Raw genomic sequence first — 13,954 nt, 5'->3', positions numbered from 1 at the left:
GTGCTTCATATACATTACCTCATAAATGTTTGAACTAATCGTGAGAGGTAAATATCTATATCCCCGTTTTATAGAGAAACACACCGAGGCTCAGAGAACTTAGGTAACTTTCTTGGTGTCACAGAATACCAAAACGCTCAGCCAAGCTTCACATTTATGTTTGATTCCAAAACCCATTCTCTGTCCTTTTATCCTACTACCTTTTTCTAGTGAATGTCACTATTCCTCTTAGCCTAGAACCTAACAGAGGAAGCTAGATTTACCCAGTTGCCTCTGCAGAGTAAAACGATGTGTGTTCCAACAGGTGGTTTAGATAAGGCTGGTTTTTCCTGGTGGTTTGAGAAAAATAAGAGTATAGAAAATTAGTAACTCTGCCCTAAAAGGAGATCAAAGGGAACTGATGCTTAAATGGTTTGACAGTGTTATGCCCCACCCTGGAAGGTGGATTTGGGACTTTATCCCTTAAACAAAAAGAATAGTTGGAGCCTTATTAGGGAACTGAGCAAAACTAACCAGTATAAGGGCTCGGACACTGCCCAGGCCAAGAAGTTGCCAAGTTGTATGGAAAAGCAGCTCATAGCTAGGAGAGGCCAAGGCCAAGTTGTATGGAAAAAGCCGAGTCAAGAGGTAGAAAGGCTGAGGTTTCCAGTCTGGGCTGTGCATCCATAGAGTATGGGATCTTGGCAAATCTCTTAACTCCTCTTGGCCTTAGTTCCTCATATTTAAAATAAAGGGGTGTGAAAAGATGCCCAGAGATGGTAATTACTATGGGGGAGGGGAATCAGGTTTCTGCCTGGAGGCCAGAGGAACCCAGTGTCTGCTCTGTATTGTCTCCTCTGGCCTCATTCTGGAAAGAGGCCTTATTTTAGGTCCCCCAGAGGGGAGAAGGTTTGGTGACCTCAGCCTCCCAAAATGAACACAGAGGGGAGTCCCATACCTCACCATACCTCATGTTTAGCACAGAGGGCACTGGGAACAACAGACCAGGGACCATAAGGAGGCTCAGCACATGGGAGGTTGGGGCTTTTCCCCATTGGTTACTTGGATACCTGAGTTTGTGTCCCAGGTGGAAAACCTGCAGAGTTTGCTTGCTGTTTGTCTATTCAGGGGTATGGTTTGTGTGGAAGTGCAGGACACACTGCTTTGGATCCTGCATCCTACTCTCCAGCTAAGTGGGTTGTGGTCATGCTAAAGAGGGAGGGAGGCAGGATGAGGCCCTGGGACTGTGAGGGGAAGGGAAGGCAGGGTTGCCAGGATGGGCCTGGGAAGGGTCTCTAGGCTTGAGCAACAGAAACTTCCAGAGGCCCCCACAATGAGTGATTGGATTAAATGATTTATCAGCCCCATCCCAGCTCACACATGAAGTGTTGATTTCATTTCCCTACCTTCCATGAGCAATGCAGCAAACATCAAGCACCACAGATGTGCTCAGACTTGAGCCTGACTCATAGAAGAGAGTCTGGGGCTGCCAGGCTTCAGACACCAGATTATAATCAGCTTCTTCCCAGGCACTGCACACATGAGGCCCATGCCATGGGCAAACAGTGCACAGGCGTGGTTCAGACTCTGCAGAGACCGTGGAAAGTTCACCTGACAGAAAAGATCTGGAGGAATTCACCTCACAGATCTCTCAACAGAGCTAACTGTGTTCTTTGGGCCCCTGTTACTATTTAGGTGAGAGTTGCAAAGGCAGCCTCTCCTAGATTACAAAGTGTGGGTGGAAGTCATCAATACTTCAATAGTACCAGCTTTGGGACCTACCCTCAGGCCTCTCCTACACCCTCCCTGCCAGGCTCCTAGCCATCCTACCAGGGAGAGCTGGTAAGTGCTTTTGCCTTGGGGCTGGAGGTTGGAAATACCGTCAGCAATGGTGTCAGGGTGAAGCTAAAATACGGCATCTCCAGGGGACACCCAGGCTGTGGGCCATGGCAGAGGCTGTAGCGAGGAGTTCAGCATGCAGAATCTGGGAGGGCAGGGATGGGCCCAGTGGAGTCTCCACCACCCAATAGTTCCTTAAATTGTTGAACGTCTAATTAGTGTGGAGAGGTGGTGAAGGAGGGGCCACTGAGTGGGTCTTAGAGTGCAATGAGAGAGATTTGGGAAGCAGAGGTCTTTGGAATTCGGTTTTAGAGAATTAAGGACGAATTAAGGAAGGAATAATTTCTGAGTGCCTACTCTAGGGGACACACGTGAGGTTGACACCCCCTCTGATTCCTCCTCCTCCTGCTTCTATTGTAATTATTAACTGGACTCAGACAACATTTATGGAGCACTGCCTGGTTGCTAAGCCCTATGCTGGGGAGCCGGTGATGGGAGATGAAAGTCAACATCTTTACCCTTCAGGAGCTGAGTCAATTGAGAGAAGAAAGCTCTGCATGCTCTGTGAGCCACAAGACAAGATGATATAAATCAAAGCTCTCCCAAGCCTTCAAGGCCCAACCCAAATCCTATCTCCTTCACAAAACCTTTCCAGATCCACCTATTGAAAATTAATCTCCTGACTCCCATGTCTCCAGGGCCTTTGGCTTGTACCTTTCCTATGGTCCTTACCACTATTTACCTTGTGTTAGAGTGATTTATGCACATGTCAGCCTCTTCCACTAGAATGTGAATTCCTGGGGACAGAAATATTGATGAAGGGCCTTTCTGTGACTTTGACTACTGTATGAAGGACCAACATAACATCAATAACCCACTTCACATTTTAAGATGATTTTATGACAAAACAATTAAAATTAAATGTAATTAAAACATTTTCACATATTCATTCTCATAGCCAACAGTGTTTTGTGTGTGCATTTTATAGATGCTACGCAGGAGGCAGAGAGCTGGCTGTGACCTGTACAAGGTCACAGAACTAGTTAACAGCAGGGCTAAGCCCAGCACTCGGCCCATGTGTGCTCAGCAGTCTAAGTCTGGCACTTAACCGATGTGGCTGTGTTGCATATTCCTAGTCCCATTAAATCACCCTTAGTGAGCAAGTCTGTATTCTGCTATGTATAAGCAGTTTGGCTTCCTTGTCATGAGTGTGGTTTAGTAAGTTCTCTCCCTGTTTAGACATAAAACCAAGCCAGTTGAAACAAATTGCATCGTTTAAGTGCCTTTCCAGACTGGTTGTGACTCTTGCCCTGACAATTTTTAGGTCTGCAGAGGCTCCTCTGTAGCAATTTTCCCCACAAAAACCATGTGGCTTCAGAGTGATTAGAGTTGGGTGTGCTTGAACACTGATCTTTCCACTCTTCCTCCCTCAAACTTCTCAAGGCTTTGTGACAACATTGAAAGATAGGCTCAGTTATCTGCCATTGACAAATGAGGTGATTGAGGCTCTGAGAGGTGGAATGACTTATGTCCCTGAAACTGCCACTGTTAGGATTCAAACCCACGTGTGTTTGTCTGTTTGGATGCTAAAGACTTTCCATTATGCCCACATGGAATTCTTTTCACTAATGGGGAGGGACTGGGAAAGCAGGGCCTGACTCTATTATCTCTAGTGACCAACTTCATTTGTAAGATGTCAAATATAGGAGTGATTTTTCTGGGAGACTTAGTCAGAATCATTGGATAATGACCATGAGTCAATGATTCACTTTTGAGATTGGTACACACTGCTTGAAGGCTGGGTATGATGATATGATTTTTTTTTCTCTCCCAGTTTGAACATATTAATTGGCAGAAGTGTCCCCTGTGATCTTTCAGTACAACATTCTTCCTGCAGCCACACCTGACCAGTGGGAGGACTGACTAAATCCTTCAACCTCTCCATCCCATGCCTTTACATCTGCTGTGTTTCCCACGTGGTGAGTCTTTTCTTTACACCTCTAACTAGGCTCCCATCTGTCAACATCCCACTGGACTGGGCATATGGACTGGCTGAATTGAGTTGATTTGTACTTTGGCAAGACCAGTCTTCATGCAATAAACATTAAGGGACAAGTCAAAAGCAGAAGATAACTAATAATGGAAGGAAAGGAAAGAGAGTTGGTGAGGGCCAGATTTGGCTCAGAAACTTGAATTTCTTTTGTTGGGCAGTACAGAGCCAAGGAGGTTTTTGAGCAGAGAAGTGGACCACATGATATAACTTATATTTTAGGAGGGTAGATCTGGTAGGAGAAAGCAAAAGTATGAAGGCTGCTTAGTAGATTCTTAGAATAGTCTAATTACAATGTGATGAGAGCCTGAGGCAGGGAAGTAGCCATAGACTGGACAGCAGGGATAGATGGGAGGTATTTTGAATGGGGTAGACTGGAGTCATTTTCTAATGGGATCTCACAAAAAATGTGGCACAACACAGAAGAAAGCATACAGGCTTTGGAATGAATCACTCTCGGTTATGAATCTCAGCTCAGTCACCTGCAGGTGTGTGACCTTTGGCAAGTCATGTAAACTTGCTGAGTTTCAGTTCTTCATCTGTCAGATAGTAATATTTGACAACTTAGACCTGTTGTGAAAATCAATAGAAGCGACAAACATGCAAAGATAGTCACATTGCAGAGGATCAGTCAGCGATCGCCATCATAAAGGGAAGTGGCAATGTATCCTAGCTAAGGGCAGGCCTAGAAGTGTTGCACTTCTGCTCCTTTGCAGCTGTTTGAAGTTGGGAAAATGACTGAACCTGGGTGAATCTTGGTAACACGGGAATAGTAAGAGCTCTCCCACAGATCTTTCTTAATGAATATCATATTAAATTAGATAAATGTATGGGGAGTGATTAGCTTATGATGGGCACATAGGAAGCCCTCAGGTAAAGAATAGTTGCTAATATCATCATTATTAGGGCCTGATGGGCACTGCTGACTGGCTGAATCAGCTTCCATTTCTACCCCATTTTCTCTTTTCTGCTTATACTACAGAATTTCTAAATACTGTCTTTCCTAGCCTCCTTTGTGCTGGGAGTGGCCACGTGACACAGTTCTGGCCAATAAGACATGAGCACATGTCTGCTGGGGGGTGCAGGAAATGCTTTTAAACTCAAGATTAAAGGAAGAGCCCCAGTCAGTATTACCCAATTTCATTCTGCCCCTTATTCCTGCCTTAAGTTCATGGATCATGCCTGAGGCTGGGACAGACAATTCACAACCATGAAGAAAAGGCAAAGAGAATCACAAAGATGCCAGCCCAACGCTAGGAAGCTACTAGCCTACACCAATGCCAACAGCCATCCATTTATGAGACTTCTTGTCATGTGAGAAGAATGAACCTTCTGCATGTAAGTCACTATTTCATCTGTCAAATAGTAATATTTGACAACTCAGACCTGTTGTGAAAATCAATAGAAGCGACAAACATGCAAAGATAGTCACATTGCAGAGGATTAGTCAGCGATCGCCATCATAAAGGGAGGTGGCAATGTATCCTAGCTAAGGGCAGGCCTAGAAGTGTTGCACTTCTGCTCCTTTGCCGCTGTTTGAAGTTGGAGTTTTCTGCATACTTGTAGCTGAATGCAGTCTTAATTGATAAAAGAGGTAAAGGAAGGAGAGCAGAGAAGGGTCACTAGGTGCTTCAGAGCATCAACATTCTAGCTTAAGGAAACTGCTCCATGTTTTCCATATAGTGTCACTGTTTTCCCTCTTACAGGGAGCTCCCTGACTGGAACCCTCACTCTCCTCTCTGCCCCCATCTCTGCCTGCATAAATCCTTCAAGGCTCAGTCTAGGGTCACCTTACCTATGAGCTATCTTAATCTCTCTGTGTAGAATCAATCTTTCCTCTTTTAATTTCTGTTATAAAGACTTACAATAATCATATTCGCAAATGGCTATGTAGTGTGTTATTGGTGTTCATAGCTTACTTCTACTAGTAGAAACTAAGTTCCTTTAGAGACATTATTTCCGAATAAGATACACACAATCTTACAAAAAATATTAGATATTATTATTTTGTTCTTTAAGTATTTGGTCTATTCATTCAATAAACGTGTACTAAGAATCTACTATATATACCATTAGGGTTAATAACTTAATCTCTAATGACAAACAGTTTGGGCTCTATGGAACAATTTACTCAGTTTCTTTGTCTTTCAAATAGGGATAATGGTAAAAATAGAGATTTTATAAAGAATAACTGAGTTAACATCTGTAAAATATAGAGAACAGTATCTAGAATACAGAAAATACTCAGGGAATATCTATTGTTAATATTATTATTATTGTTGTTGTTTACCAAGCTATTAGTTTCTAAGAATATACTTGTTTTCTACCAAACCGTAGGACCTCAGCAAATGTTGACTGAATAACTTGTGAATAACTTCTGTATGTGTACCTCTGAAATGTTTAAAAAACTGCAAATGAAACTAATTTAAATTCATATATACTTAAGTATATTAATGTTCATGAATAATTCACATTAACAAATACGTGTTTTTCTATTGATTTTCTTTGGAGATTGCATTGAGAATTTCACAACAGCTCTTGAAGTAATTGGAGAAGCAATGGCAACTACCACAAAGCCAGAAACAGGAATGGCTTAAGTCAATTAGAAAATTCATTTGCTTTTAAATTCAACAGTTGTCTGTTCTCTGCCTGCCCTGGTTTAGCACCTAGAGAGCCTGCCACCACATGAGCCTCCAGAGTGAAAGGTGACCCTTTCCTCTGACCCACAGGAACCCATGATAGTTTAAGCCCAACATACAGCAGCAGCTTCATTTCCAACCCTTGCTGAGAGCCTGGGCACTGCAATCAGAAGGTCTTTGTGTAGATTCTTGTTTTGATGCTTGCTAGGTGTGTAGTCCCTCTGGGCCTTAGTTTACCATGTACAAAATAGAATAATAAGGATATTCCCCATACTGAGTTATTGTGAATCTTGGTTGTGTAATAATCCAGGTGAAGTGCTTAGCGCAGAGCTGAACACATGGCACATGATCAGTAAGTGTGATTCATCATGTCATGCCAGTTCACCTAACAGTCTAGGCACATTGTCTTCTTAACTGAACTCCTTCAACACTACACAATTTTTTACCTGCTCTTCATACCACACAGTCCTTTTTCATGTTTTCTATTTTATTTATTTATTTTTGAGACCGAGTCTCTGTCACTCTGGCTGGAGTGCAGTGGTGCAATCGTGGCTCACACTCCTTGGCTCAATCTCCTTGGCTCAAACAATCCTCCCACCTCAGCCTCCAGAGTAACTGGGACTACAGTCACATGCCACCACGCCCAGCTAATTTTTTAAATTTTTTTGTAGAGAGAGGGTCTTCCTACGTTGCTCAGGCTGGCCTGAAACTCCTGGGCTCAAGCGATCCTCCCGCCTTGGCCTCCCAAAATGCTGGGATTACAGATGTTAGCCACCACGCCTGGCGTGGATAAAATTCTACTTATTCATCAAGAGTCATCACAGATAACACCCTAATGAGATATATGACATGATGTGATCGTGCATTCTGAGTTTATTATCTTTTTGGGGATACAAACAAGTAAACATAGTACTGACAACAACAGATAATATTTTGAGTGAATTGCTTAAAGGACCTTTTACCAAGCACCCATATATTTTACTAGCCTGGAATATTTGACATGTCTTTCCATCTACCATTCAATCTAAGCCCATTACTAACAAAGACCCTGAGAAGAGAATCCTATTCTCTTAAATTGAGGTGGAATGTCAGATCATTGCTGAGTCAAGGAGGGACTGATACTTGTTAAGTATCTACTATCTGTTGGTACTTTAAGTATGAGGGCCTTATACATCCTCATCTTTAGTCCTTACTACAACTCTAGCAGGTAGATAGTAGTATTGATTTTACACAGGAGGAAACTGAGGGACAGAGATGCTGCGTTACTTGCTTGTGGTTATACAGTGGACATATAGTGGCTTTGGGATTTGAACTCAGGTCTCTCTGCTGACAGAGTCTGCATATTTCTCTAGGTTTTGCTGGAGAGGAGCTAGAGCAGTATGGAGTTAGGGGGTGGATAGAAGATACAGTAAGGAGCTGGGGCAGGCAGGAAAGTCAAACTTTTTATCTTTGCCAATCTTATGAAGGGCTGATCCTGACTAAAACTCTGGCAGATGTACATTAATAATAGAAAAACATTTCTGTGTAGACTCATTTTGTTTGCAGAATGGAAATTACTGCATCATGGTCACATACACAAACGTGTTTTATTTGGAAACCAAGAACTTTGATCATCTTGTGAATTCACATTGAATTACACCTGGCATGTTGGAAAGCCTGTTTTAGATCTAGTCATTCCTTAATTAGAATCCCGATTCTGACATATGAATTGTCAGGCTTCAGGCCAGTGACTTAATGGAGCCTCGATTGCCTCATCTAGAAATGAGATTATTGATTGTATCAACTCAGAGGACTATAAAATGAAGTGTGATTAGGAATGCATATATAATTTATCATTTAAACAGGAACATGTGAGAAGTAGGTTGGGGGTATTGGTCCTGTTAAGAATTTTACTGGGACAACAAGTGTAAACTGATCTTGAGCAAATTACATTGTATCGTCACACCAGGTATGCTCTATAAGAAGTGTCTAGCACAGTGCTTCCTATCTTCTAAGTGCTAGCAAATGCTCTTCCTTGATAGTATTTTAAGCACAGTCCCAAAATTAAGTGACTTTGTCCTGTTTAAAATTTTCTGAATGTATTAGACTCACAGGCCGGGTTCTATTAGTTATTCATATTCTCAAGTGTGACAGACCAGTGAACGTGTAGAGACTAATCAGAACAATGAAATAGGATTCTCAGTGCAGTTAGAAGAAGACAAGAGGATTCATTCAAAGGGAAGAAGAAAGAAGTATGTGCTGTAATCTTTTTAAAAACAAACAGAGAACATACCAGCTTCAGATCAGAAGATGGGAGCGGGGATGTAAATGAACAAAAGGCAGTAAGTTAGAGCAGTCCATTTATTAACCAACATCCACAAAGGAGTGAAGCAGAGGCCAGACTACCCCAGCAAGCTGAGGCACCTTCAGCAACTGCTGAACAATACTCTGGCAGATCCAGCAGGGGATAAAGGTGGACTACATCTAGGATTTTGTTGTTTCTAACAGTGGATACTTAATAAATGTTAGTTTCCTTTCTTTCACTTCATTTGTGGTAAGGATTGATAAAATAATCTGACAAGTTGGTTTATAGTTTATACCCATAGCCTAATAGCTACTGAATGGAGTAGAAGTTGATGATCACTAATCCCTGCCTAATCATTAGATCTTCATTCCTTTCTTCCTTCTCTTACCTTCTTCTCTATCCTCCTCTTCTTCCCCCCTCCCCTCATCCCTTCCCCTCTTCCTTCCTTCCATCCTCAGCTATTTATTGAGCCAGGAACAGAAGATATGATGGTGAATAGACAGGCCTGCGATTTATCAGGAAGACACACACCAAGGAGATAATTGACTACAATGGTGTTAGGTACCCTGAGATCTGAGTCGACTCCTCACCGTGGGCCCTTCATTTTTAATATGTGTTTGACGTGTCCATGTGACTATTCACAAAGCATCTCAAACATGACATGTCCAACACTAAACTCCTGACCTTCCCCTCACATCCAGATCTCCCTGATTTACCTGTCAGAGTTGATGGTATCACTTGGTCAACCCAGGCCAGAAGCAGCCTCGGGGTTACTTTTGACTCTTTCCTCTCATCAATTCCTTTAATTCTATGTGTTATTTTTATTTATTTTAAATTATTATTATTATTACTATTGGCACAGGGTCTCGCTCTGTCACCCAGGCTGGAGTGTAGTAGCGCAATCTCGGTTCACTGCAACCACTGCTTCCCAGGCTCAAGCAATTCTCCAGCCTTAGCCTCCTGAGTAGCTGGGACTGCAGGTGCCCACCACTACGCCCAGCTAATTTTTGTATTTTTTGTAGAAGCAGGGCTTCACCACATTGCCCAGCCTGTTCTCGAACTCTTCAGCTCAAAGCAATGTGCCTGCCTCAGCCCTTCAAAGTGCTAGGATTACAGGCGTGAGCCACGGCACCTGGCCAGTCTATGTGTTACTAAGACTTGGGTTCTCCTACTATATTTTGCCTTTTTGTTTTTGTTGATGATGAAGATGACAAGTCAGTGGGGAGGGTGGCTACAGAGGGGAAGGGAAGCTCTCTGTTCACCCTGCTTTATTGGAATAAGAGTGACTTGTTTGCCAAATTTTTTCAATGATGAGAAAATCAACAACATATCCACCAGGACACCCTCCACCCTTCATCCCGCCATATCTATCATCTATTTACCCATTTGAGTAATGACAGAAATAAGCTGCTTCATAATTAATCTCATTTTACCTGAGTGTTTGGAGTTAAAAATCATTTGCATTTCCACAATGGTCCAGCAATCCCTTATCCCATCCATCAATTGGAATAGTAAATTGGCTGCCCAGTTTCCATCTGATCTTTAATTGAATAACTGCATGTCATCAACACAAATTTGCAGTTTGGCCTAAAGCTTGTTTTGGAGGGGCTTTGCTTCTTTACTAAAGTGTTTCCAATTTTTACTTTATGTTACATCCACGTACAGGGTGCGACAGTGTGTGTGTGCACAGAGAGAGGGAGAGAAGTATCTGGGGGTGGCAGTGGGGAAGAGGTAGAAATGAAGGTGTTGGAACTGCAGAGGCACACACACCACTAATTAAAATGGGGAAATAGCATTCTTTCATTGGGGCCACAGGCAATGAACGTCCCTTAGGGAAAAAAAAGTGGAGTCTCTAATACTCAGACATTTGCAACTGGATAATAACTTTGCAAAATGTGACTGACAGTTACCAGATTATCTCCTTAATCACACCTTTGTTTCCATTAAGCAGAGCTTATGCTCTCAGCAGGTTTCAAACATGTGTTAATGTTGAACATCCCATGGAAAAATCAAAGAGCTGTAGGGACTGGAGTTTTGTGGAGGGACTCCACAAAGAAAGAAAGATTCTGGGGTGAGGGGCAGAAAAACCAGTGTGGAGTGAAAACAGCTTCAGCCTGCTCTGCACTGGCTTCCCCGGCCATGATGTCTCAGAAAGTCAGGAACATCAGTGAAAGATGATAGAAATGTAGGGGAAAGCATGAAAATCAGCAAACCCTGCAGAAATTTTGTTGTCGTTTTGTCTTAATAAAATCTTGGGATTCCAAAAGTCAGTTGTTTTAATGGATTAATTCTCGGAGATTTAATATATCATTTTATTGAGTCTTCTTTGATTCACTCCAAATGTCTAACAACTCCAAATTGTTAACCTGGCTATAAACCCTCTGAAAGAGAGGAAAATGATCAGAGTACCAGTCTCTGTGGGTTAAAACAGAGCCCCCAGTAAGATCCAGGGTACCTTAGGAGTTACTAGAACCTCTTTGTAGAAGTTTGCAAGGTGAGGACACTGGGAAATTAACACTAGCTAAGAGTCTATACTAGGTGCAGTGTGTATACTAACTTGGCCAATCTGCACTCTGGTATCTATTATTATCCTGTGTTGGAGATGAGGAAACAACTGAGCCTCAGAGAGATCCATTAACTTGCTCAAGGAACCACATTGAGGAAATCATGGCGTCAGAATTTGCACCCAGATCCTCCTGGAGCAAAGTGCACAGGAGTTGTTGTTGGAGGGTTTCTCTCTAGATCCCAATTTAAAAGATTCCCCTTTCCCCTTCCCCATACCTCCCCTTTCTCTTCCTCTTTCTCCTTTTTCCTCTTGCTTTTAAAATTTTCTTCCAATTTCCAAATGTGTGGGTATTTTCCACTAGCTTCTCCATATCCATTTCCCACTCTTTTCAACCCTGATCTGTGCCTCATAGAACAGCCACCCTTGCTTTCTGGCTTTGAGTTGTGTTTGGCCAATAGGAGGCACTGACAGTAGACAGGAGGGAGGGAATTTATTTCTCCGACTCCCTCCCTATCCTGCCTGCTGTGGTGGTTGCCCATATCCTGTCAGGTGGTGTCTTCTACATCAGCTCAAAATTCCCAACCTTTCCCAAATGTTCATCTTTTAAAAGTGGTTGAGGACCCCCAAAGAGCTTTGGCTTAATTTTCTTGATGTTTACTATATTAGCAATCAAAACTGAGAAATTCTCAAACACAAGAATACACAGATGTATATTCCATTAGCCATGACAGCAATGACATCATCACAAGTTAGGTAGCATCTGAAAAACTTCACTGTGTACTCATGAAAGGAGGAGAGCAAAGAAGGCAAATGATGTCTTAGTATTATTATGAAATAGTTTTGGCCTTGTGAACACCTAGTAGAGTCTCAGGAACACCCCACAGGTTCACCCTTCCCAAACTGCTTCTTCAGGGTTGCTATGGGATGCCTTTCCATTTTTTGCTGACTCTCCTTCCTCTGCCTAAAACTCTTTATCACTCTCTTTATGCAATTCTCCTCAATTTCTCCATTTGAGTGCAGCATCTGTTTCTCCAGGAGACCTGACTCCTCATTGGCTGACATGTGGCTGGGATTTTATCTTGGAGGAAGCGTCAGGTCAGAAACAGCTCAGGAGTGCTGGGGGCAAAGAAAAACATTTCTTCCACTGGCAATTACCTTTATTCTGCAAACTTCAATTCACATTGTATTATATATTATAGATAATCTAGAGGTGATTTAAAGTATACAGGAGGAAGTACATAGGTTATATGCAAATACTATGCCATTTTATATAAAGTGCTTGAATATCCATGGATTTTGGTATCTGCAGGGGAAAGGGGATTGGTAGCATTTTCTGGATCCAATCCCCTACAAGTACAAAGGGATGACTGTATTTATCATTTCCTCATAGATCAAAGGTAGTATCTAGAATCAGAGTGATAACCATTTCTTTGTGCCTGACCCTGGCCAGGACATAAGAGATCTGTTTCTTTTTGGAGCGGTAGACAAACTGGAGCATTTTCAGAGGACAGGTGGGAGTCCAGAAATCAAGTTCATCAGGAAGAGGTGAAGGAACAGTTTCCTCTGAAGGAAAGAAGCCTCAGGGGAACTTGGATATTTTCACATACCTCTTCCTCAGCCTTTTTCTTCTTCTTTTTTTTTTTTTCTTTTTTCTTTTGCTCTCATTTCCCTGGTGCCCAGGCTGGAGTGCAATGACACAATCTCAGCTTACTGCAACCTCCTCCTCCCCGGTTTAAGCAATTCTCCTGCCTCAGCCTCCTAAGTAGCTGGGATTACAGGTGCCCACCATCATGCCCAGCAATTTTTCTGTATTTTTAGTAGAGACAGGGTTTCACCATATTGGCAGGGCTGGTCTCGAACTCCCGAACTCAGGTGATCCACCCGCCTTGGCCTCCTAAAGTGCTGGGATTACAGGCATGAGCCACCGCGCCCAGCCTTCAGCTAGCCTTTCTTGTCCCAGGGAAGAGTGGTTCTTCACTCCTTTTTCTGGTCCTTCACTGAATTTGGGTCAGATTTCAATTGCACCATATCACTTTATATTGCCATTATTTTCCCACTTATTCCCTTCTAGACTGCTAGCTCCTCAAGACAGGTTGAGTTACAAAGGCAGTCCTATCTTTGAAGTATAATAAATTTGTTTGTTGAAGGAAGAAATAGAGATGACATTCTTTCTTAAGTGCCATTTTGTTTTCCATAGTCAACTAAAGATAGTTCCTGCTTACTTACAAAGACTTTATTTTTCTGAATCACCTAGGAAGACATTCAATGTGCCTACAAAATAAAGGGAAGTGCCAGAAACGTTTATACAGGTGTTGCGATATTTGGGGGATAAACTGGATTTGAATTTTAAAAGCCTGAATCTCAATCCTAGTCCCACCACTGGCCAACTAGCTGCCTTTTGCAAGTCACATTCTTTCTGTGAGCCTCAGATGCTCAGATCAAGTGGGTTGGACTAGAAGAGTGGATTCCAACTTGGGTGTATGGTTCTCCATCTCAAGGTGTCATTGAAGGGGTCTGGTGATCCACACAGACACCAAGTATTGTCAGCCACCTAAAAAATTAGTATCCCTGGCTTATATCTGAGCTATGTTTTCATATATATGGAAATGTGGTTATAAGTGATAAAATACAAGATTAATGCAGTTTTGAATTTATTG

This window comes from Rhinopithecus bieti, unplaced genomic scaffold (genome assembly GCF_001698545.2).
Source record: "Rhinopithecus bieti isolate Rb0 unplaced genomic scaffold, ASM169854v2 scaffold_26607, whole genome shotgun sequence".
Lineage (NCBI taxonomy): Eukaryota > Metazoa > Chordata > Mammalia > Primates > Cercopithecidae > Rhinopithecus > Rhinopithecus bieti.
This window is presented reverse-complemented; position numbering follows the sequence as displayed.